The sequence below is a fragment of the Diabrotica virgifera genome, chromosome 6 (genome assembly GCF_917563875.1).
Source record: "Diabrotica virgifera virgifera chromosome 6, PGI_DIABVI_V3a".
Lineage (NCBI taxonomy): Eukaryota > Metazoa > Arthropoda > Insecta > Coleoptera > Chrysomelidae > Diabrotica > Diabrotica virgifera.
This window is the reverse complement of record NC_065448.1, coordinates 112,037,184-112,061,783: the sequence shown is the minus strand read 5'-3', so window position 1 is coordinate 112,061,783 and position 24,600 is coordinate 112,037,184.

The window sequence follows — 24,600 nt, the reverse complement described above, 5'->3', positions numbered from 1 at the left end:
TATGTCAAACTTTAATAGGTAATTCTGCACGAAAAATAATTTGACAGTTTGCTTTATAAGTGTATGTTCGCAAATGCTTAATTTCCGAAATAGGGGGTGTTAAAATTTTTCTTACAAACTGACTATTTATTGCTCTAAAAGCGGTTGAGATATGCAAATGAAATTTGGTGGGATTTAAGAGGTAGTTATTACGCATTTTTCACATAAAATTAAGAATTTAATATTCACCATTGGCGCGAATACGGGTAAAACGACCCGTTTGTTTAGAATGACCCAAAAAAATATCAGACTGTAGTTGGGTTTTAATTTCAGTATTTTATAAATGATAGAATATTCCACAGGATGATGCTAACTTTGAGAAAAAAACACAGTTTGATTGGTACACTCATTAGTACCGATAAGTTATCGGGTACCTATACAACGACAATTTAACTTCTAGCAACAATATTATTACAGCGATATTATTAACGAATAAGGCTATATAATATTAAAAAATCACTTAAATCAGACAACAGGTTTAGGAAATTCGAGACATCAAAATGACCCATTTTTAAGGAGGTGCCTTAATTTCTTGGAGAAGTGTATTATTCTCGGTTTGGTATTCGGTACCAAAATGAGAACTGGCGTTAACATATGAAGGGCCAGGGGAACGAACGATGAATGTCTATCCGCAAGCATTTTCGGTAAAATGAGAAATAAAGTTACATATTCATTGTTTTTACCCCTTGCGTCCAATTTTGTGACGTGATTTTAAGACGATTATCATATTTATTTCCCCTTGTCTATTCACAGGTTGATAGTACCCTTTCTAAGCTAACAGATTGCACAACAATCTCAAAATGACCAAAAATTAACATTCATCTTTTTTCCCTCTGACCCTTCATATTGTGCACATCTGTCACTAAATTAAATTCTTTTCAAATCACACATTTTCAATGGCAAATACTCGAAAAAATACGTAAGTTCCTAATAAACTTTAGTTAGTTGGAATATAGACACGGATCGCTTAGATCGTAGGTTCAAACCCCACCCGGTGTCAATTGTTTAGATATTTATTAATTTGGTTGGTCTTTACTATGGCTGTGATATTAAAGCTTAAAATTGACCTACTCTGTTACGTTGTTCTAGTTCTAAGATATGTAATAGGCTAATGGTCAACTGCGAGACTTGCAAGACTCTTGCTGCAAGACCAAGACCTAGACCAAGACCTTGAGCGCAATACCAAGACCAAGACCAGGTGTACTGTCGCAAGACCAAGACCAAGACTCTCTAAGTCTCGTCTTGGTCTTGCACTTCGGCAACACTGAATAAATGTAGAGCGCAAGCACTGTTGAGGATAGCAACCAGTTTCATAATAGGTCTGGATTCCGCGTATGAAAAAAAAGTTGATTAATAGCAAGCTGAAAATTTGTTAATAGCTTAAGGGTGTCTAGTCGGATAAACTTTGATATATGGAAACACTGGAACAGGGGCAGTTTTAATTGTGGAACAGGTTAAAAATTTGGAACGGTCAGACCACGAAAACGGCACATTTATTTTGTCCGACAGAATAGACTTAAACTCTCCGAACAGAGATTAAACTCTCGTGCAAAAATCAGACTGCTATTTATCAACTGTCATAATTCCTGTCATTTGACATATTCTACATGTTCCACTCATTGAAACGCCCATTTGGTGATAAATAGCAGTCTGATTTTTGCATGAGAGTTTAATCTCTGTTCGGAGAGTTTAAGTCTGTTCTGTCGGACAAAATACATGTGCCGTTTTCGTGGTCTGACCATTCCAAATTTTTAACCTGTTCCACAATTAAAACTTACCCTGTTCCAGTGTTCCCATCTATCAGAGTTTGTCCGACTAGACACCCTTAAGCTATTAACAAATTTTCAGCTTGCTATTAATCAACTTTTTTTTCATACGCGGGATCCAGACCTATAAATAAAATTAAATATTTTATGTAGTGCTGAAATTCCCCTTTCATCCAGTAGTTTGAGTATTTCTGAAGGGATTTCATCTGGTCCAAGTGCCTTATTGTTTTTTGAACTAAAAATTTTCTATTTCCTCTTTAGTGATTGAAGGGCCAGTCAGCTGGTCGTCTGTATAAACTTCACTCATGGGTTTTTCGTCATGAAAGAGCTCCTGGATATAGTTTATAAACTTATAAAATAGTATATCATGGACGGACAGAATCAGAAATGAGGGAGCATTAAGAAGAGCGGGCTTCCTATATACTGAACTTTTTAGTTATGTAAAAGGTAAGGAGACTGCATCTTTGGGGCACATATTAAGATTAAGAGGAGAACGATAAGTACACTTTTCAGCAACTGACACTCGAAGGAGAGATCTAAAGAGGCTAAGAGAGGTCTGCGACGTACTTAAATAGATGTCATGACTGCGTAATATTCACCATTATAAGATGCTTAGCAATGATGCTAAAAACATTTCCTGACTATCTAACATGTCACCTAACAAGACAATGTGTGGTGGACGCCTAGGCAGAAATGCACGGCACCTTAAGAAGAAGAAAAGCTTAGCTAGGGCACTGATATGGTCCTGTTGTATAATTTTTAAAAGTTAATTAGATGTTGTCTGTTCCAGTTGCTTTCTTGGTTTTAGCGGATTTGATTGCTTAAACATTTTTGGATTTTAAAATGTCACGTCCTTCTTTATGTACGTTGCTCTGTACGTTTGACCTGTTATCGTGGAACAATTCAGTTATAGAGTTACTTCATGTTTCAAGTATTTCTAATTCATCAATAATAACTTTTCCTGTATTCCTACCATAGTACTGATAGTACTACTGTTTTTCTTATTATACAGGCAAGAAACTTCATGAGTTTTCTTGTCCGTATTGAACTTGTCATGATCCTTTTCTAATTCTTCCATTTCTGAACATCTATCCGATATTCACTTTTTTCAGCCGCTCTTATTTTTTTATTGCTCTTTGTTCGTTTCTGTATTTTTCTGCCTTCTTCTTGTATTGCCTGCTTTGTTGCATAAGGTCTAGTATTTCTTCCGTCGTCCATTATTGTTTCTTGAATCTCTTAGTTACACTATGTTCTTCAAGTATTTGGTCATATTTTCTTGAAATTATTTCCATGTTTTCTTCACACCTTCGGTTGTTTTGATTTCTTTGATGTAGTTGTCTACATTATTTAGCAGCTGATTTATTTCATGCTGATTTAGAGTCCATATTTTACCTCCGTAAGTAACAACTGGGCAAAAAATTTACATGTAGAGTGTTAATTTAGATTGTCTTTTTAGCAGATTAGATCTTCATAATGATGATGGGGAGTAAAATGCTCTATTCCCCGCAGCTACCCTTGCTGATTCCTCTTTGTCTATGCAGTTGTCATATGTGATTGCCGCTCCTAGATATTTAAACTCTTTGACTACTTCGAAGTTGCAGTTGATTAATAATTGTTATGTTTTGCCTAACTCTTCATTAATAGTTACGTTCTGCTTTTTACCAGGGTTTTATAGATATTCAGCATTTATTTTTATCGTTTCAGAGAATTCAGTTTAGAATTCATTTCTCTATAGCGTTTTCAACTTCTGTTTTTTTTTAAATTAAAAATATAGTAAACATTTAAGAGAGGTCGAGTAAATTCTTCAATCACTTAATTTACAGGTAAATAATAATTTACACTACAGGCAAATCACTTAATTTATATGTTTGTTCTTTCCTACGCTTTATTTGTTTTCTCATAAAATTTTAAATTAAACGAAGATTACGGTTTTGTTGCTGACATAATATCGCTTACATAATAATTATATTACCTGAATCGAAAAGAACAAATTATAAAGACGCCGGCATGGATAAACTACAAAAAGTTTAGCTTCATCTTTAAAAATTTGCGGTATAACAAGGCAACGATAAATTTCACACACTTTTAGTAGCAGTGCTTCAAAAAATAAGCAAAAAACCAATCAAACAGTGCCATCGATGAGAACAGATTCCTGCAATCAATTTTTATGGTCATCAGTGGCGTACACAAACTCAATGTTTAACATATAAATATATCAAATAATGAAGGGCAATAGAAATGGAAATAAAGTGCAAATGGCTTTCTATTTCCTCAGGCAGCTTTATTATACCTTCTTCGCAAAGTTAGTTGTGACCCTTAGAGCACAGGGTACTTTAACATTATGACCAAAAATGGTGACATTGCTCTGTAGAATCAAGCCTTTCCCAAGTTAATATACTCATTTTCTGACTTGGCTACACCGTACTGAAGATGGACCAATTAGTCCGAAATACGTATATACTGTTGCTCTCCATCATTTTATATCGTCGCCTTAATACTATAACTTGATAACTCGAAATTAGTAGTTTTGAGATAAACGGGTTTAAAGATTTTAAAGATATTTGTGCCTCTACCATGATGTTGGTAAATACGGAATTCACTCTGCAGCTCTAAAATACTGTTCCTTAAATTTTTGGCTACTGATCTATTTAGGAATACAATGCAAATTTGTGTTCCGATATAGAAAATAACATGAAAAAGTAAAGTTATCAACTTTTGGCACTACCATAATGTTAACATTTGGTAATGTCGCATGTCATGCCAAGTTGCATCTAAGTGAACTTTTTAACAAAACTAATATTTTCAACATTATTTTGATGAAAATTATTCCTCCACCATGGAGGTTGCCAGATCTGCTAACAATTCTCGAATTTTTGCATTAACATGAACCGAATCAACAAATAGCAATTACGTGTTAGGCTCAATGGTTTCAGAAAAACACGTGCTACAACTAGATAACTAGAGTTAGCTAGTTGTAGCATTTAGTGTATATCGCATTCACGATTATTTCGATTTAAAAATAACTTGATAATTCATCTTGTCAAGTTTTAGCAGTGAATATTAGTGGCATTTGAGTTTTATCAACTTTCGTCAATCATAAATAAATACTTAACACTTAACCCATTTGGAACGAGTTATCAAGTTTTTACACAATATGGAGGCAAATAAAATACCTACATCTTGTGAACTAGTTATCTCAAAAACGTCAAATTTGGAGTTATCAAGTTATAGTACTAAGGCGACGATATATTTCATTATATTCACATTCAATCTGACAGTATCATCATAAAAGATAGGCATATGACTACCGTATAATAGGTAAAGGACTGGTCCTAACATACTACCTTATGGTATGCGTATGCATGAGGTTGCACCACATCTAGGCAGACGGCGCCGCAAATTTTCTTTAAGTCTAGTGACCTATCTATTATATGGACTTATTTTGTTATATTTTATTTATTAATGGACCGTTATTTAATGGACTTTTCCTATAGTTGACAGACCCTCTCAAAACCAAAATTGGTGTGGTTAATTAGATCTTTATCTTGATTGAGAAGTTTCATCCTTTTCAACAATAATTTTGAATTTATATATAGCTTCCTGCGTTAACTTATACATTTAACTTTGTAATTACCAGTAGTAAAGAAACCGATCTGTACGATTTTATCTGGTTGTTTTCCTGCTTTAAGGATCATTTGGTATTTGGTTATCATTACTTTGGTTACTTTCCATATCTTGGAAATAATATATTAACCCACATACTACTGAAACTATTTTTTTTAAGTTTATCTTTACTTAAAGGAAATATAAGGGAATGTGTCTTATTTAACGACAAAACATACTAAAATAATAATTTTTGCATTAGCTGTCAAAATATGTCATGTTCTTTTAAAAGGACAGCAGTAAGAAGCAGTATATATAAGAAAGTAAAACTTTATTAATATAAAAATTATTACAAAGTATGGAAATCCTTAAAACATTGTTTAGTGTGTAACGGTATTTTACATTTTTCGCACAAAAATTGAACCTTTTTCTTGCAAAGTCCGCAACGATTGTTTTTATTAATAAAAAATTAAATTGTTCATAACATCATATCTTGAATGTAAGACCGTGTTGGGATTCCGTCTTGTTGGGCTGCGTTTGGTATCTTTTTTGTAGGTTTCCAGAAGGTTGCAAGCTATTTGTCTTCTAAATTCAAGCTGATCAAGGCTTCCTTTGTCTTTTCGGTCTAATTGCCACGCGTTTTGAATAGCCATGTCAATTCCATGTACTATTAGCGGAAAGTACCATTCTTCGCTCTTATAGAGATCCGGTAAAGACTAATGTTTTTGTCACAGCGGTCTACCCCACCCAAAAAGAATTGTATTGCTTTATCATATTTGGTTGAGAAACAAAAATGAGTCTCTTCTCCTTATGGGAAAACCGTTTGAGTAGGTGATGTGGTTTTACTGAACAAAAGTTAGATGCAATTGTAATGACACTATTGTCGTGCAAGCGACAAACCACAATTCCTGTGTTTTTATTTAATCTGTAATCGTAAGTTCCACTTTCCTTTTTTTTTCATAGCTTTTGGAGCGAATAGGGGGCATTTTAGTGTTCTATTGTCCCTTATTGTACCTGTACCGAAAAGACCTCTATTTTTTAACTCATTTAGTAGATGCATGGATTAGAAAAAGTTATCAAAAAAAAAGTGGAATCTCGTTTTTGGCCAGCGTGATTAAAGCACATCTGCATAAGACAAAACAACCGACGAACCAAGACCCAAGTTTTTGTATGAGGCTGGTATTTGCACTGAGTTGCCTTGATATGGTGTAAACCATACAATATAACCTAGATGGAGAGTACCCATCCAAAGCTTATAACCCCAACGAATGGGTTTGTTTCGTATAAATTTTTTCGTAGGCTGCCTTCCAAAATATGGTACCATAGCTTCATCTAGGCTATGTTCTTGTTCGAAAGGAGGGTGATTTAAAAAATTTTTATTCAATGCATCATATAATGGCCGTATTTTAGCAAACTTATCTGTTTTGTCCAAACTATTATTATCACACACATGAAGAATTTTCATTATATGGGAAAATATATCTCTTAAAAAAGCTCCAGCGACTTTTTCATTTTGACTATCATCACGATTTTCCCAATACATATATCATTTTGGTAACACTACGAAGCCACTCAAAATAAGCACACTAACAAAACACCTAATTTCATTATCTGTAACATCACTAGTCAAGTTTTTTTGTGCCGCGTATATATTTGTATATGTTATGTCGTCAAGAAATAGCCTGAAGAGCTGTAATGGCGTGCGATTTTGTTTAGGTCTGATTTCTGGTCTCCAGTAAACATCTTTAGGATGCTGGTACAGATCACCTATAAGCCATTGTGCAGATCCTAGTTTTTCGAGAATAGTCGAAGGTTTTGTTTCTTTTTTGCGTAGTGTGGCAAGAGGTACGTCGTCGTCGTCGGAATCCGACTCTTCTGCACTCTGAACTTAATTGACGAAAATAACCTCCACGTCATTTTTCAGCTGGCTTCCTGGTAAATGGTCTATCGTTGTGCATCCTCGTCTCCTGAATCACAATCTGTTATATTATCAATTGCATTGTCTGGAAGAAAACAATTATACCATCAGCAGGCGTTGGAAGCTCATCTGTCTCAAGTTCTGCAATTAACTCATGAAATTTTAACGGTTTCCTAACAAAAATAACCATTTTGTAGTGCTAATTACTACTGTCCTTTTAAAAGAACAAAACAAAAATGGCCGTACACAAGAAAGTAACAAAAAACTCAAAGCAATATTTCCACTATAATTACACGTAAATAAAGCAATGACTAGCAAATCATGTAAAACGCCCACATTTGATTTGTAATTAAAAAAACTTAACTCCGATTAGCACCATCCATGTTTAATTAAAACAAAACAATGCTATGCCGGTACGCAAACAAACTTTTAAAGCGAGCATTTCATGAAATATCTTGATCGATGTGTTTGACAGTAAACACCATAGGCGCCATCTATCAACGGTAAGTTTAAGTTATCAATTTAAGGGAAATAGATCGATTACATTTTAAAAGGACACTTAGTATTACTATGTGGGTTAATTCGAAGAAGGCATTGATATGTATTTAAATTTATATGATTGAGATTTCAATTTCACATCCTTCCTGTGCGACGTTTCTCAATCACAAATTAATCCCTTAATTTGTAGTCTCACATTAATCTTAACTTAATAAATAACGATTTAAGTAAACTGTTTATCCAGGTATAAACATACCATCGGGCGATGACAAAAAATATTCCACCAACGCATCGGCTACGCAACGGGTAAATTGCCGATGCCTTGGTGGAATATTTTTCTGGCATCGCCCGATGGTACGTTTATAAATGGGTAAACAGTTTACTTAAATCGTTATCTCACTTCATCTGCCCTCGTTAGAGGTCGTTCAAAGCATACCCCGGTATAATATTTAAATATACAGCAGAACTTCGGTATAACGAATATGAAGGGTCCAAAAAAAAATTTGTTATATCGGGAATTTTTCAATAATGGGGTTCGTTATATCGAGGTTAAATGCGGCCAATATTCGTTAAAAAGGGGTTCTTAAAGCTGAATTCAAACATCCATATAACGAATTTCTAATCGCTTAACCTTGGTTTAACAAATGAGTTACAGAATAACTGTAGACTTGTGTCTTAACTTATAAAGTATACTAAAGTATCAAAAAAGGTAAAAAAACGTTAATGTTTTTGAGTATAACTTAATTTATTTGACACCACACATGGAAAATTTTTAACATTTTTTAACCGTGTTTGCAAGACTGTCAAACGATCTTTGCTGCCACTGTTGCAAGGGTCTCCTTTCAACGCTAACGTTTTGTCCGGTAGGCACTTAAAAATAGCCATGTCTCATCAGCATTGTATCCACGGGTCAAGTCTGGTAATTTAGCTTTTCAACCTTTGCAAATTTCATCATCCATTGCAGCACTTTCGCCACAAACTTTTTTGAGTCTAATTTCGTGCCTCTTTTTGAACAGATCCAATCAGCCATTACTTGCTGGAAAGTCTGCGTGCCCTAATTGTTCTGCAAACTGTTAAGCCTCTTCTTGGAGTAGGTAACCTCCAACGGGTACATTTCTATTGGTTGTTGGGTAGGGGGGCGGGAAGCAGGTCCGATTGTTTTTATGTCTGGACTTCTCTGTGAGTCGCCACTATCTATACTCAACTACCTACGCTAAACCGAGGTTTGTAACAGAGAAATGAGTAATATAGGGGTTGCGTGCGTTATATAGGGGTTTGCTATCCCTCAATATTCAATATACATGGGTTTTAATTTATCTCCGCAAATCGTAAAAATTCGTTATATCGAGGGTTAAAATCGAAATAGTTCATTATATAGGGGTATTTTTTACATTGAGTGTTATGGACGTTTGAAGGGGATTTAAAAAATTCGTTATATCGGGGAATTCTTTTTATCGGGGTTCGTTATATCGGGACTCCACTGTATTTACCGAACAGTCGGTGCGTTTTGATTCAATTCAATCTTCTTGCTAAGCGTCTTTGATAACACGTAAACCTAAAAACACGTGTCAGAGAATGGCAAGATACTCTAATTGAATCAAAACGAAACTGTCTATTTTTATTTTGTTTCACACTATAGTCGGTACAGAGTACACAATGATAGCGGTTCAGACTGGTAAATTGCCGATGCGTTGCGTTGGTGGAATATTTTCCTGATATCGCCCGATGGTAAAAAATATTAGTCTATTTAAAAAAACAGTAAAATTCAAATAATTGTAGTTAGATTTTCTATTTTTAGGTAGGTTAGTAACCTGAATAAGAATACAAAATAACAGAAAATTCTAATTAAATACAGTTCGATTAATTGGAATTAAAATTATTACAGTTGAGAAAAATTTTAATAATTTTACTTCAGTAAACAGAGTATAGTATACAATGCGTGTCAACTAATAAAAATAAAAAACTGCATTGAAGCAACATTATCATTTTGGATAATGATCCATAATTTGGTTTCTCTAGTTACGCCACTGAAGGTCCTTTTTCATAGCTACTTGAAAAACGGAGGATGTGGTCTTAGGTGGTAGACCGGATGTGGAATCAGGTAGCTCTTAGACCACAAAAGTACGTGAACCACAGCGAAACTAACACAAATAACGTTTAGACTCTTTCATTGCTACTGCTGCTTTAATGAAAGATGCTATATTTCGTAATGCTAGATGTAAGTATTCATGAACGGATTGAAGATACCCGGGAAGTGTGAGAATGAATATAATACTGAATGAAACGAATCAATTGAAAACTGGTTTCGGGATTTCTTGATTTTTACTGATTTGATGTCTTCTGTGGGAAATGCCTTTTGCAAATACAGAGTGATAAATAACAAAATTAAATTCAAAATTCGTAAACGAATTTTTTTTTTGTTTTTTTGCAACAAACCAGTGTTGTTTTATAATCCATTTACCCACGGTTTTTACTGTACATTTAAAAAAAAACTACTTGGATTGATATGGAATTTGGCACACGCATAGCTAACGTGTCAAAGTCATAGAGGTGACTGTTCAAAATTTGCATACACTCGTGATTAGTTACTCATTCAAGCCCTTTAAACTAGGTTCAGTCTTTTCAAAAATAAGCTTTTAAACCGATGAAACTTACAGATCATTATAAAGAATATATAAGTATAGCAACTTGTGAAGCGGTAACAATTAATATTATTTGGAATGCTAATTAGGGGGTGATTTTCACGATTTTTTTTTGCCAAAAAATGAAAGGGACCAACATTATTTTGATAGCAACTTACTTTTGATGTTCACCATCATTCTCTTTGCCTTATCCCTACGCGGGGTCGGCTTCCCTAATTGCATTTCTCCACACAATTCTATCTTGCGTCATATCAATGTTAATCTCCTTTACCAACATGTCCTGCCTTATCGTCTCCCCCCAGGTCTTTTTTGGTCTTCCTCTCCTACTCCTTCCAGGAATCTGCACTTCAGCTATCCTTCGTATTGGGTGATTAACGTCTCGACGTTGAACATGACCAAACCATCTTAACCTATGATCTCTCATTTTGGCATCAATTGGTGCCACACTTAGACTTCCCCTAATATACTCATATCTAATTTTATCCTTTTTTATCACTCCACTCATCCATCTAAGCATTCTCATTTCCGCCACATGCATTCGTTGTTCTTTTTTCTTTTTCACTGCACAACATTCAGTTCCGTACATCATAGCCGGTCTTATGGCTGTTTTAGAGAATTTTCCCTTCAGCTTCATTGGAATTTTTCTGTCCCACAACACACCACTCGCTTCTTTCCACTTCATCCATTCAGCCCTAATTCTACTGCATGCATCTCCATCTATTTCTCCATTACTCTGTGATACCGATCCTAGGTACTTAAAACTATTGCTTTTCACAATCATTTCACCATCCAAAGATACCATTTTATTTGTAGTAACTCCTTCTTTAAATGAACATTCCAAATACTCTGTTTGTGTTCTACTAAGTTTTAAACCTTTTTTAAAGCCTCCAGAGCTTGTCTCCACTGTTCCAGTTTTTGTTCTAAGTTTCTGTCACTATTTCCTATTAACACTACATCATCAGCATACATTAGGCACCATGGAATGCTACCCTGTAGTTTCGCTGTTATCTGGTCCAAAACTAATGAGAATAAATGAGGACTAAGCACCGAGCCTTGGTGCAATCCTACTTTCACCTGAAATTTATGTCTCCCCTACACCTGTCCTAACACTAGTCGTTACTCACTCATACATATCTCTCACAATATTTACGTATTCGCCAGGGACTCCTTTCTTATTGAGTGCCCACCACAGAATCTCTAGAGGAACTCTATCGTATGCTTTCTCAACATCAATGAATACCATATGAGCGTTGGTCTCTTTATTCCAGTTGATGTTAGCAACTTTTTTAAAAAACAAAATCATACTTTAAAAATGTAATAAGTTTTCTCCGAAAAGTGTTTCACTTTTGGTTATTTCACGTTGAAATTATCGATTTGGAATTTGACGAAGAACCTGCGTTTTATTAGCTGGAACTCTGCTTCTACTGGATCTACAGACTTCATAATATATACACAATTTTTTACTTGTTTTATTCAACTTTCATTCAACACATTTTATACTTTAAATAGAACAGCATAATATAAGGTAATAAGCATAATAAAAGGTAATACCTACTTTTTTCAAAAAGATAAGACAATGAAAAAAATGTATTTTATTTGAAAAAATTTATTATTATATAAAAGAACCATTCTTCACAGTTACTTATAATAATGATAATACTTATGACACTTTCTTTTAAATTTTTTTTCAACATTAATAATGACAATTTCTTTTAAATGTTGATCGTGATTGCGGTTAAGATGGTCCATTCTGAAGTTCTAATTCTCGATGACTCCTTCAAGCATTTCGATTGGTATTTGATTGGTATTTGACCAGTGACTCGAGTAATCTTGACCTCCAGTTTCTTAACGTAGCGGGTTTATTAATGTAGACTTAGGTAGCACCAAAGGAAAAAGTCTAGACATGTGATGTCACAGGATGTAGGAGGCCAATTCGCTGGTCCTAAGCGTGAAATTAATTGTTCACAGAATCGTTCTCACAGTAAAGCAATGCTTTCACGGGCTGTATGGCAACTGGCGCGATCTTGTTAGCAACAAATGTCGTCGAGACTACGATGAAATATTTCAGTCACTAAATAGTCCGTTATCATGGCCCGATAACGATCTCCATTCCCAGTAATATTCTGGCCGGCCTCTGTTTTAAAGATTTTAAATAAAGGATCAACCAAGTATGTTTATAGCAAAAACTATGTCTAATTATAATATGATACCAAACTTTAACAAACATGGTCAGCAGATTGCTTATAGTCCAAAACCAATCATCGTTACCTAACACAAGCATGCCAAATCCGATAGCACTAAGTGACATGCCACCAGGACCTTCAATGTCAACGTACCACATCCCAGATTAGGCCAAAGAACTAAGGATTTCCCGTGACATCCGTTGATACAGGTAGGTATCTAAGAACTGCTTTGGGTAAATTTAGTTACAACAATATCCAATATAAAAATTATGGAAAAGATTAACCGTACTTTTTAACTTATAAAGAATTAAAAATCGCTGTTTGATTTTAAATACAAAAGGTGGAGACCGGTAAATTATATGAAATAGTGACACAATTTTTCTGTGTAATATTTGAAGAAAACGGAAAACAAGAAATAGATATAAATTATAGGATACAAAAAACAAATAGACTGTATTATGCAATAAACAGTGGATTTGTAAATAGACAAGAAATATCAAGAAAAACGAAAATGAGTGTATACAAAACTGTGTATAGACCTGTACTCACATATGGATATGAATCGTGGATATTGTTGAAAAGGGATAAAAGTAAATTGCAGGCAATAGAAATGAAATATCTAAGAAGAGTAATGGGAGTGACAAGAAGAGATAGAGTTAAGAATATAAAAATAAGAGAAGACTTAGAAATAGAACCATTAGAAACTTATATAGAAGAAAGACAGCTGGGTTGGTGGGGACACCTTTAAAGAATGAGTGATAATATACCAGTTAAAAGAATCTGGGAAAACAGAAATATAGAAAGGAAAAAACGTGGTAGACCAATAAAACAATGGAATGCACTAATAATAGATATTTTGGAAAAGAGGGGAACAACATGGAACGATGCAAAAAAACTAGCAGAAAACAGAAAGATATGGAAGAAATTTGCGAAGAACAAAAAATAATAAAAAAATCAAAAACAGATCCCTACACCTTAGGGTAGAAGGGATAAAGATTATATATACATATATAAAAAAACAACTAAAAAGCAAAAAATTTAAAAAATTGAAAAAATTTAACACATTCGTTAAGGAAAAGCGTGGTGCGAAAACCGTTTATTCAATGAAGACGCGCCACGCTTTTCTTTGACGATTGTGTTACATTTTTCAATTTTTTAATTTTTTGCTTTTTAGTTGATTTTTTTATAATATGTTTAATTTTAGTCACTCGTAACTAAAGAAAAGTGTTTCTTAAAAATATTTTTTTCATATTTTTTATTATTAATTCGGTTAATTCTGGATAGGTACACCTACAACATATTACGTATGCATAGACTTATCAAAAGCACTACACTTTATTTCGTATTATATAATGAGTTTAGCTCGTGGATACTGTAGTGCTGAATATGTAGATTCCAGAAAAGTATTTTATAATTGATTTTCTTGTTGTTCCTCAACAGACGAGTTGATGTGTAGAAAACGCGATATTCATCATATAATACGAGATGAATGTAAATAAAAATTGAACCAACAACTAGAAATTTCAATTGCATGTGTATATATGTAGACACAAAAGTTACACTAAAAAAAGGGTTCAACCCTTTCAAAATAAAAATTTCAATACGTACCATTAAAATGTGGTTATACAATAAAGTACAATATATATTTATTATTTAACATAAGTCAATAGTAGTTCATTTTAAGAGTTTTTTCTCAATATTAAGTTACACATATGTAGTTTCAAAAGTTATGCATCACCCCTCGTATTCACGATATTTACGCTTTTATAAATCCGTATCTTTAACACCTATTTAATGGGCCTTTTTTATAAAAAATATACCATTTTTGGTTTTTATTTTATTTGATTACCCATTTAATTTACCTGGTTTTGCCAAGGTGTAAACATTTGAAAAATTTATTCTGGTGAAATTTTTGAAAACGTGATTAAAAATGAATCGTACTTTAATTTCTGAGTTGGACCATATACTAATTATCGATTTAGTTGAAGAAGGCCATTTACAGCGGTTCGTGGACGAAAGAGTGCGTGTTTCTTAGAGTGATGTCTCACGGATATGGAATAGGTTCCTGGAGACAAACTTGATACGGAATAGAATTCGGTCTGGTAGACCCCGAGTTACCAATGATCGACAGAATAGATATATCAGAATTTCCATCTGTAGAAATTCTTCTATGTCTGTACCAGCCCTCCAAAGAGAATTCAGGCATGCTACATGAGTCAGAGTATCGTTGTCTACAATAAGAAGAAGAATTTTAAACTCAGGTTTGAGGAGTCGTCGACCAATAAGAGTTCCTCAGCTACAACCTAGACATGTTTTGGATGGCCTTCAGTGGGCTCAAGAACACATACAGCTCCCCCAACAGTTTTGGAATTTTGTGCTTTTTTCAGACGAGACCAGAATCTGCTTAAATAGTGATAACCGGCGAATTCGTGTGTGGCTAGTTGTGCAGTTCTTGTTGGCTCTCGCCACACACAAATTCGCCGGTTATCACTATTTAAACAGATTCTGGTCTCGTCTGAAAAAAGCACAAAATTCCAAAACAGTTGGGGGAGCTCTATGTGTTCTTGAGCCCATTGGAGGCGGTCCAAAACATGTCTAGGTTGTAGCTGAGGAACTCTTATTGGTCGACGACTCCTCAAACCTGAGTCTAAAATTCTTCTTCTTATTGTAGACAACGATACTCTGACTCCTGTAGCATGCCTGAATTCCCTTTGGACGGCTGGTGCAGACGTAGAAGAATTTCTACGAATGGAAATTCTGATATATCTATTCTGTCGATTATTGGTAACACGGGGTCTACCAGAACGAGCTCTATTCCATATCGAGTTTGTCTCCAGGAACCTATCTCATATCCGTGAGACATCACTCTGAGAAACACCCACTCTTTCCTCCACAAACCGCTGTGAATGGCCTTCTTCAACTAAATCGATAAGTATTATACTATATTGTTCCTGTTCAGATATCGCTCTGGCACAATCCCTACATACGCCTACACAGTTATTCCAGGATAATTTCGTGGACCATCGGATCATTTTCGGATTGAACAATTTTTTGAAGGGTCTATCGACTTGATGTTTAATTTTTATTTGATTTATTTATTAACACATATTATATTTTATATTCATTTAAAATTAAATAAATATATTTTCTGGACTGCCGAGAAAAATTGGCTATAAGTAGCGTACAATAAAAAACAATGGAAAGGAATACTTGAGGAGGCTTATGTTCAGATGTGGAAGTGAATGGCTAGACGAAGAAGAAGAAGAAATATATTTTCTTTATTAAAAGAACGCGCTGACAGCGACACCCCTAGGACAACGCCGCGACGCCACAGGGCGTCGCGACGCACAGTTTGGGAAGCCCTGTGGTAAAACATACTGTCGTAGTACATTTAACGTGAATTGTTCAGGCTTCAAGCTCAATCGTTACCTTAATGTTGCGTGATATAAATCTAATTCCAAAAATAAATTATAAATATATAACACACACCAAAACATATAAAATTATATGTTTTAGTATGCGTAAATATGTGAAAATAAAGACTAATAAATTAAATGTTTGCAATTAAAATAAGTGTAAAAAATATAATAAAGTAAAGAACTCATTACAATATACTAAATTTCTAGGTAGTCTTTAAAAATAATATGATGTGAAAACAACAATAATCATTTATGTTTTCTCAGTATAAACAGATATGTCTAAAATATGATATACCAGAAATCACTAAGCAGTAAGGTCGAGGAATGAAACGGGTAGAAGCGTGATCTTGCTGGGAAACTAATTAACATCACTCAAATTCACACCAGGCCGTTCTTCTGTGCATATATTACTTTGCACAATTCTAGAATATTATTGCATTTCTTCAAGCTATATCTGCCGTAAAATCTGACTGTGAAATTCATATTACTACTTGATGTTCAGCACTTGACGCGCCGTAAATTTCAAGAGTTGGTTTTGTCGAGAAAATATTCTTCTCGTTAAATGTATATACAAACAAATGCTTCTGGTATTAAAATAAATGATTGCTTGTACTTAACACATGCTCAACCTTGTAGAATTTTTTTCACTTTATTAGTGATAAATAGAGAGCAGAATATATGCATATAGATGCATATATTGCATATTTTCAGACAACAAACACAACATTGCATATTTAAGCTAAACACGATTTATTTTGCAAATTTTAAAAATAAATTATATAAAAGTTTAAAATTTTCCTCTCTTAGTTGGAATTTTATAACTTCGATATGAACGAGCTCGTTATTTATCTATCTATCGCTCATTATTATCTATCTGGACTTTCCCATTACTACCTGAATTTAACAATTATGGGTGTTCCGAGAAAAATATTATTTTATTAGCGTAGCAAGTCGTAGGTACCTACCTGCTTTTAAGGGTCTAATATTTATTTTGTCAGTTTCCGGCCAACATTTGTTTAAAGTAAACGTTGTATCGTATTTAGTGTTTTTGAAATGATTGGTATATATTAAATTTAAATATGTCTACCATTCAAAAAAGTGCTTGGATAAAGTGTTTTCCCGAGTTAAAGCTAAGTGGAGACAAAGTATTTTGCAAGGCCTGTTTCAAAATCGTAAGTTACATTCATCTTCTAAAGAACTTATGTTCATAAAAGTTAATTTTAGTTTTTTACCAGATCTAATAAAGTCATTAGAACAAAGGAATTTACAATTAAGTGATTCGGTTAATCTTGTTAACACTTTTTCTGCTCATTGTCAAAAAATTCCCGGAAATACAGGGATTACAATTAGAAATAAATTAAAAAATGTTTTAGAAAAAAATGAGGGCTTCGATTGTTTGAGGAAAGTTGTACGTATTTTTGAAGGCAACTTTTCTGAAGATCTTATGACTTGGCAAATTAGTTTACTGCCTAAATTAAAATATTGTCCTATAACGTCAGTAGATGTAGAACGAACTTTTTCTGTGTCCAAAGACGTTTTTAGTGATAGAAGGCGAAAGTTGCTAGTTGAAAATTTTTAAAAATATTTGATTATAAATTCATACTATAATTTAGATCCTTAATTTAATTATAATATCAGTTTTTGTGTGTCATTTCATTTGTTTTTATGTGAAAAATTAATATGTATTAAACATAAATGTAGGTTGAATTTTTTAAACATAAATGTTTATATTTAATATATTGCTTTATTTTTAAGTATTTTTAATATGGATTTGCATATTTAGACAAATTTAGAAAAAATACCTGCATATTTGTAGTAAAAGTAATGCATATATATATGCGCATATTTTGGTAATGTTGTGTTGCATATATTCCGCTCTCTAGTGATAAAAATATTTCGACAATAAATTGGATAAAAAACTTGTTGGATTGAAGTAACTTTAAGAAAAACACTAATAAAATTACTGCTGTACAATGAGTAGGATCTACTGCTTGGCGAAGGGATTATGCAAAATGGATAATTCAATATTTATTGCAGCTGTAATAATAATAATAGTCTCCCGTTTTATACCGCTGACGCGGCTTTGGGATTATAGCAGGGTAGTCTGCTATATCTAGGGCCTACGGTATACAAGGAAGGTAACAGGGCCATTGCTACGCTTTATCCGCCTATTATTACCCCTGGTTTTACCCAAGGTACTCATTTGATTCAGGCTAAGTCGACCTGGGGCCTATAGACATTTTAAAAATGTCTAGTTGTTCTTGCCGGCGCTGGGATTTGAACCCCGGCCTACCAGCACTCATAATGCCAATCATAAATGTACATGTACACGTACACGCCCCAACCGATGACAAGCAAGATGGTGTAAAAGATGTTTCGTTTCAGTCTTGTTTCGTTTTACAACGAAATGTTTATTTATTTATATTAATTTTACTTCTAACTGAGTATGTGTGACCATTTTTCGTTGGAATTTTACCGCGCTGCACAGGTGAGAAGTGAGTTGCAACTTTTAGATCTCCCTCAGCTTTCTTTGCTCTGGCAATTCGTTGGTTTGCAAATTTTAGAAACCACGAAGGTGTTACCAGAAAATTGGTATCAATAAATATTTATTTTTGATATTATTTTTATTTTATTAAAAATAAAACGTTCGCTTAGAATCATAATTGTTGAAGATATTAATACAAAACTAGGAAAAGAAAATATTTATAGATCATAGGTATATTGAAAAATGCAGTGCAGGATTTGCAGCTTTTTAATAAAATAGTTGTACAGATCTACTATCTATTTAGATACATACTACTATCGCAGAACCACTAAGATAGATTCAGACCACTTCGTGGGAGGCGCAAAAATAAGAGGAAGAATCTCAAGTACAAAAAAGGATAAAGAAGCATTCGCTAAAATATACAACTGTTAAAAGTTACCCATATACTATAAAAGTATCAAAATTACCTCAAAAATAAAAGCAAAAGAAATCAGAATTTATAGGCTAGCGAATAATAAAATATGTCGAAGAAAAAATTAAGGAAGCGTCAAAATGACGTTGTTGGATCAAAAGGACCATTTCCACGTAACGGTCGATTCGATGATGAATGATGAATTATTCGATGACAAAGATGTTATTAAAAGAAAAAACAACGCATATACATTTTTTAATGGCATAGACTAGATGTCAATCAGCCAGCCGCAACTTACTTAGTACAGTCGAACCCGCTTATTGGAATAGCCTTCGTGCAAAGCAAAAGTATTCCTATAACAGGGATATTCTAATAAACGATCATTGGTGGCTAGTAGAAACGTTTCGGGAACTCAAATTTCTATTCCTTAAACCGGAATATTATTTTAACCGGTATTCTAATAAGCGGGTTCGACTGTATTTATATCACACATAAAGTTTAATAACCGTGAGGTTAGGTTAAGTATTGATTATTTTTAAAATGAGTATTTGTTCATTAACTTTAATAATTTATAACTAAAAGGTAATATTATCTGCCTTTTAATGTCAGAGTTCTTAAAAAATTCAATATAATTTCAAAATTACAGTCATAAAATTGTCTGGCCGAAAAATTGAAGCGGACCATAAAACTTATTTTTTTGTGCTCTTTTCAAATATTTACAGAGATTTTCAAAATTTAAATATACAGGGTGTTGGTTTAAGGACAAAATTACTTTATAATTTCTTGTTAATCCGGACCTGGATTTTTTTAAGGTTGTTATGTTGGTCGTTTGGATTTTGAATGATACATATGTGTACCAAATATCAAAAAATATACAAGGTGGTTCTAAAGTTATGGCTTAGGAAAGAAATGGGCAAAATCGATAAAACACCCTGTAACTCGGTTATAAAAGTCGGTAGGGAAAAAAATGTAGTATATCTAGAACCGACTCGGTGACCTCTATTCACAATTTAAGTATTTCCGTTTCCCAATGAAACACCCTGTATAAGAAATTATACATTACAATTTTTTATCAATTATGATATAGATAACATTACTTGGTAGTTGTGCACTTAAAAAAGGGTAAAAAAGTTAATTTTTTTGGAAAAAGTTATTCAAAAAGTTTATAAAGAAAAATTGACGATACTTTTGTATAATTATTTGTTACTAATAAATGCATTTTAATTCACTTTTTTAAACCATGTTGAAAATGTAGCTCATGCTCTTTCATTTGACACCTGTGGAATGGTTCTATTGTCATTCTTTTCTGACTTATGTTATTGCAAAAAAATGCTCTCTGGGAAAAACAATTTGAATAACATTTAAAAAATTGAATGAATCGCTTTGAGATTTTTATCACATATTAAGCACCAAAGAACCCTCATTTGACAAAAATTTCAAAGCTGTACATTAATTTTTACAACAGTTATTGAGAAAATATTTTTTTGCAATTCCGACCTTTTTTCGCAATTATATTAACAATAAATGAGTATATCAAACTTTCTATTACGTCATTTTAAAGCTTTTTCCATAATCTCGAAGGTATTTGTACTAAAAAATCATACGTTTCACTGTTTTCCGTTGATTTGAAAAAAAATGGAGAAAATGCCATTTTTTGACAGTTAATTGTTTATAAATAAAAATGGTCAGATCCTACGCAGGAAATAGTTATAATTTGTTCCTATAGGTATTACCTGTCCAAAAAACGCTTCAGTACCCTGGCTGCTGAAGTGTCACGAACAGGGTATATTTTTGTCTTATTATCCTGGCGTAACAATTTAGATTTAAATAACGCTTTTATCTGCTGTTTTTAATATTTGGTAAAAAATATTCTTTAGAATTCGAAGGTTTTGCAGTATTTTAGAGTGAGTGAATAGACTATGTGTGATTTTTTTAAGTTTCGTTACATTAAAATATAGTTTTACTATATTATTATTGACTACTCCACATTAATTTTGTTTGTTTATTATTTGTTTTATAATACAGAACAAAAGTTTCCGTTTTTCTAGATTTTATACTAAAAACACAATAAAGATGCACTAGAAAAAAAACTAAGATACGTTGAATGATGCAAGGAGCACTCCCAAATCATGATTTACAATGTAGGTGTATACATTGTAAATCCCAAATCATGATTTACGAAGTTTATACATTGTAAATCATGTTTCGAGAGTTATCCTCGTAACATTCAACTTGTCTTGGTTTGTTTATTTCTAGTGCGTTTTATTGTGATTTTAGTATAATGTTTATAAATTATGTTTATTCGTACATAATATAATATCTCAGTTTTCGTTCTTCAGAACTTAAACCACTGCTCTAAAAAGTGAGCCGTGACTTGTACTGGTCGTAATCTTTAAACAATTATTTTAGAAACAGATAAATCGAATGAAAATAGATTAAACCGAATGCAAATAAATCGACACGCCCTATATTTTGCTACGTTTATAGCCTATGTTTATATCTCCATAATAATTTTTTTCCTATTTACCGACCAACAAATCCACTAGGTATGTTACTTTCAAATTTATGCATCTAATAAACTTTATAATAATTAAATTGTAACATAAATTACTCAAAACTTTCACATTAGTTTCGTATTCGTTGTTGTTTATGTGGATTAGTAAATTATTCTATCCCGGAACGAAATTAGGGACACGCATTCGAATCTTAATTACCTATGGTAAGTGCTACGAGCAAACTGACCATCCATCGACTACACATTGTAAAACAAAGTAGGAAGATCTCTTGTTACAATAAAACGCATGCATGAGTTACTCTACGAGGATTCTATTAGATGATGTTCTAGAACCGACAATATTTTTTACCATTACTGTCTACAATAACATTCAGTTAATAGTAAGTAGTAATATACTCGAGATATATATTTTTTAATATTCTACTAATATTAATTTTGCGTTTTGTTTAACCTTCGGATGACCAAGCGGGGGAAATTGTGACCCTAGCGTATGTTTTTCTTTAATAAATTCAAAAGTATTTTCAATTTTTAACTCATTATTTTTTTATTTAACTTTAATATCATTCTAGATACCCTCATATTTTGAAATAAAAAAGATTCTCTATATTTTACGAATAAAAAATATATTCTGAAGTTGATGTTTAGTAAAATACCGTCTATTATGTGTAATTACAAGTAGTTTTACGCTAATGACGTCGACTTTGCAAAGTAACAAGACACTTACTCAACATACACACTACACATGACCCTAATACTCATGTTGTGACTGGTTGAATGACATAAAGTCAATGCCATAAAAAAAACTTCATTTTTTTGTTAATTGTCATTTTTGACATTTTTGACCTGGGGTCATTTTCCCCCCTTGGTGATCCGTGTAACAAAAAAAGGTTGGTCATCGGAAGGTTAATATATAATTATATCTATTTTTATAATAAACGCAGGTCATAGAATTAATTAGACTTGTCCGTTGTCCATAATATTTTTTTGTTTTCGGTTAAATTGCATTGACTAAATTTTTGTATTGAATACTCCAAACAATAACAGCAATATTATCTCGGCGAAATAACTCAACAGACGGACAACATAATGCGTTGTGTAATAAAAAGAAATGAAAATAGTAGAGGTGAGAAATTATCGGTAATAACCTATAAAACATCACCACTTTCGATAGTTTCCCACTTTTAGACGTTAGCTCTAAGAGCCAGTTGACTTTAGTCATACGTATGACGTTAAGAGGAAACAGTAGTGATCAACAGGTAGCGAAAACGCGTTCCAAGATTGCGGCTGTAATTTTGAATATTTGTTCGAGATATTTGGCACACGTATTCGTAATATAATAAAGAATGGCGGTACAGAGCCCAATTTGAACAATATATTAATATGTGGAAATTACTCTGTAATTAAATACAATATTAAAAAACGAGCCTGTACCGCCATTAAGAAGAACAAAAAAATACACTTTCTTCAAATAAACTTTTTTATCCGATGCCTAGATTTTGTGTCATTTTGGAACTAGTAATGAAATAAAAAATTTTAGTAGTTCCAAAATGACACAAAATCTAGGCATCGGATAAAAAAGTTTATTTGAAGAAAGTGTATTTTTTTGTTCTTCTTAATAGCGGTACAGGCTCGTTTTTTAAATATTGTATTTAATTACAGAGTAATTTCCACATATTAATATATTTTTCAAATTGGGCTCTGTACCGCCATTCTTTATTATATTACGAATACATGTAATATTTAAAATTACAACCGCAATCTTGGAACGCGTTTTTGCTACCTGTTGATCGCTACTGTTTCCTCTTAATGTCATATTAACATTTTTTTAATTTTAAATAATTTTAACGGAAATATTAGAACGAATAGAATAAGTGAGTTTGGAAGCATAAGTCCATAAATCAACCAAAAACAAAAATTATTATGATTAATGAGTTACAGTAGGGGAGGGAAGTATGCTAAATTTATAGTTACTCGAGCGTTATGCGGACCTATTGGGTTGTGAAAATTAGGTCCTAAAAGCAAAAAAAGCTAAGTAAAATTTTCCATTTAAGTGGGTACTTTCCATTTTTTAATCTAATTTTCCATTTCCAACAATCGTTTTTCCGATTATAGCGTCATCTCTCCATAATTCGAAAAGTTGTTTCGAATAAAAGTTACTTATTTTTACGCAAGGAATCCAAATCTGCAATAAAAAATGGGGGCTCCTATTCAAGATTTTCAAAGTAACCCCCAACCCCACCTCCGTGGGTTGTCGTGTTTTGTGTCATTCGATAGAATTGTCAAAAATATTGAATATGTGTATTTTGCAGTTTTTTGATCTGAAGTTCATTTTGCGAAATATCGCGGGGTTCCTATTTAAAATTTTAAATTTACTCCCACCCCTCTTCGTGGGTGGTAGTGTTTAATATCAGTCGATAGAGTTTTGAAAAATATTGAACACGTATTTTTTAGTTTTTCGATCGGACGTTTATTTCTCGAAATATTCGCTTTTTGTTGTGAAACTTTGTGACTCACCCATTTCCTTACGCCCTGCTCAAACCGTCAGATTTTTAAAATATACACTAGTTTGCATGTAGTTGAAAGACTGATACGTTTGTACACACTTATAAATGAAGGAAGTGAAAATATAGTATGTCAATGTGTGTAATTAATTTATTTCTTTAGCTGAGCGCTTTCGACATAAACGTCATCATTTGAGCTAATGGTCAATTAGTAAAAAGTATCGTTACATTGAGGCATATGCATGAGCATCTTAAGAATATAAATATGAATTTTCATTAAAACTACTAAGTACTTTGTCCACCGTACTACCTTAAACAGCAAAAAACAGAAAAAACGGCAACATAAAAACACACAAAAACTTCACGGTATAGGTGTAGGTATCACCCAGCCATTTTGGCCTAGTAGAGACAGCTGTAAAGGAGTTTTTCCTGTTTTTTGCTGTTTGGGGTTGTACGGTGAACAAAGTACTTAGCAGTTTTAGTGTAAATTTATATTTATGTTGTTCTGAAGCTATTTCCTTGTGGCATTTTTATAATTAACTATTTAGATGGGAAATAAGCCACAATTAAATTGAAAAAAAAATTATTAACGTTTCGACGCCCAAATCGAGTGTCGTTG